At 35.8% G+C, this 2,951-nt stretch overlaps 1 protein-coding gene across 2 annotated transcripts in view; it reads right to left on the bottom strand.

The window, feature by feature from the left end:
- LOC122262651 (uncharacterized) overlaps nt 1–2,951 on the bottom strand; it is a 12,346-nt gene that overhangs the window by 3,950 nt on the left and 5,445 nt on the right. Inside the window, exon 1 of one of the 2 annotated variants that reach the window (XM_043030743.2) lies at nt 2,793–2,951. This exon is cut by the window's right edge and continues 17 nt beyond it. The exons of the other annotated variant lie outside the window; for it this stretch is intronic. The gene's annotated coding sequence lies outside the window, so the exon portion shown is untranslated. The remainder of the gene's footprint in view (nt 1–2,792) is intronic. 2 annotated transcript variants of the gene reach the window in all.

Below are 2,951 nucleotides of genomic sequence, written 5' to 3'. Positions count from 1 at the left end.
CTCTCTCTCTCTCCTCTCTCTCTCTCCTTCATTAATTAATTGATTACTCAATTGATAATTAATCAATTCATTCATTCATTCATTCCCTCCCCCTTTCTTTCTTTCTTTCTTTCTCCCTCTCTTCCTCCATCCCTCCCTCCCTGTTTCCCTTCCTCCTTCCCACCCTACTTCCTTCCCATCCTCCTTCCTTCCCACCCTCCTTCCTCCCCATCCTCCATCCTTCCCACCCTCCATCCTTCCCACCCTCCATCCTTACTTCCCTCCCTCCTCTTTTTCTTTTCTTCCTTGCTCTTTCTCTCACCCTCCTCTCTTTCTTCTTACTAAAACTCTCATTTTTGCTCTCAATTGCATTCTCATCCACACTACCACTCTCACTTTCTCTCATTCAACCTCCAGCCATACAATAGAACCATTCTTCTACCTCTCCTGAAAATCATATCAATGTTATCATATCAATGACATTAAATCAAAGTTAAGTTTTATACACATCAAGCAGTGCTTGGAGGCAGACAATAAACATCACTTCAAGTAAGTAATTAAGTATTAAATGTTTGATCAGTGTCCATGACCTTTGTGAACAGGTGGATCCGCTGGTGTCATTGAGTTCTCATCTACACTAAGGGTGTAATACTTTAATAAATTAGTGTAATATTATCTTGTGTAGTAACATAGTACACTGCTGTCCTGGCATACTACCTTTTTGAAGTTAATGATACATTCAGTTTAAATTTTGAGTGACACTAAACTTGAAACTATTTTTCATATATATATTTTTTTAATGTACCACTATCCATGATCTAAAACAAGTGCGGATTAGCAGGTCAAATGAAAAAACACAGACAGACAAAGAGTAACAATATATGAGTGGAACCTTCTCTTAAGTTTAAAACTACTTGATTAGAGACTATGCCTATAGAAATGTCCGATCAATTGATGAATATGTTGAAGTGATAATGCACAAAAGAGCTTAAAGAATTCATTATTGCCTTTGATAGTCATATTACCTGTATATTGTGTGAGAAATAACAGATCTTGTTACCGTTGATTTTATCAAATTCCAATCAAATATTTTAAAATCTGATGTTACCTGATATTTTCAAACAAGTAAAGGTGACATACCTATCTATCAATTATTGAAACATGATGCTTTAACATCATCAGAGTCAGACCACTAAAGAAAAAGCAAAATATGTTTTTCATATCATCCTGACCAAACTTAATCACTGCTTTCCCCTACATTCACATTACAAAAAAGGAAAATAATCATTACTAAAAAAAATATAAAAAAATATGGCATTTCCTTTTCCACAAGTCTGGTACCTTGTGCAAGAGGAAATACCAATCAGATTCACTGCCAAGTATCTCACATTTTCCATATCAGGAGAGAAACAGTAAGTTTATTTAAAAAGACAAAGCAAGGATTTTTAAAGCTGCATGACAATATGGTATCTAGATCACCCTTTGTAACACTGTACTTTAAGACTCTTCTGAATGGCTTTTTGCATGCTCTTTTGTATGCTCATACAATGGAATGTATATCTCCATCTTTGTATGTATATGTGTTTTGTGTATGTGTTTATCCATGTATTTCTCTATGAAAATCTCAATGTTTGAATATGAAAATGACAGGTTGTTAATATCCAATAACATATGTTCTGAGAAGAACATCTGCAAATTCCGGTAATTTTATTCATTTTTTCAAAATAAGTGTTATTCAAGTTCTTAGAATTCACACACCCTTGAAAATACTATTACTATTATCTCTCCCAACTTCCATTGGAGAAACAAAATGGGAACTAAGATAAAACAGATTAAAATCTATTACACTGTGATATGTCAATACGATCTTTAACTGAATTTTGCTTAATGAAAACTCCGACTTTAAATTAAATGATGTCAAGTGAAACTCCAATTGTTCGTGCCTGTGATAAAAGAACCATACATTTCCACTTCAGTTTCTCTCTCGCACTGGGAAACAAGATGACATGAGTTTGCTTATCTGATGGCATAGAAGCTTCCTTTTTTTCTCGACATATTTTTTTTTTTCGACATAAAATAAAAAACAAAGTTATGGGGTGACACCAAATGGGGTTCAAGCTTCTTTCAATCTATGACAATTTCTCATCTAATCAACTAATTGTCAACATTTCTTTCATACTTAATTTGATATTTTTAATACTCTATTCACAGAAAGCATGTGTCCAGCCATATGGTCGCACTGATCATTATGAGTATGTCTGATTCTTCTATTTGTGCATAAAATTCACTTCCAGAAAAATACCAGTACCATCTGTTAATTTTCAAACTATCAAAAGTGAAGCACCAAAGACCTATCAACATCACCTCAATCTCCATGCCTTTTCAATGACATTTCCAATATCATTTCCACAAATCTAAATTCTTTAACACGCTTCACACAGGAAATTCCAAAAGCATATGAAGGCACACCCAAAACGCGAAAATAACAATAATAATATAAACGACAAACAAGAATCTCGTAATTTTGTGCAAAACACACATTAAATACCATTTAATTTAACGTGATTTAATTTTCTTTAAGTGAAATCCAATAATTCTCGAGGAGACAATGTCTATATAATCCTCATCCCGTTTGCTTGATCAGTTGCATGCAATACACAAGCATCAAAATATTAGACAGAAGGGCTAAAATGCACAAATCCAGCCTGTCAATGAAATAAGGCAGCAATAGTAATCCATAAACACACAAGACCTTATTTCTTAGCGAAAGGAAAGGCCTAGAAGGAAGGGCGCAGCGCGTCTCCGTCACTTACTTGCAGCTTGCAGCGAGTCCTGTGCCACACACACGTTGTCCCCCGGCCCTGGCTCACAGTATTGGGCGAGGTTGGAGCCCAGTGGTGCAGTGCCAGTGTGAGTGTGTGTGTATGTGTGTGTGCGTGTGTGTGTGTGCGGGAGCGAGTGTGCGTGTGCGG

The sequence above is a fragment of the Penaeus japonicus genome, unplaced genomic scaffold (genome assembly GCF_977035675.1).
Source record: "Penaeus japonicus unplaced genomic scaffold, GWHDUDI00000001_assembly GWHDUDI00000001, whole genome shotgun sequence".
NCBI classification, from domain to species: Eukaryota; Metazoa; Arthropoda; class Malacostraca; order Decapoda; family Penaeidae; genus Penaeus; species Penaeus japonicus.
Note: the sequence above shows the minus strand (reverse complement) of the source record. Positions and strands in the feature narration are given on the sequence as shown.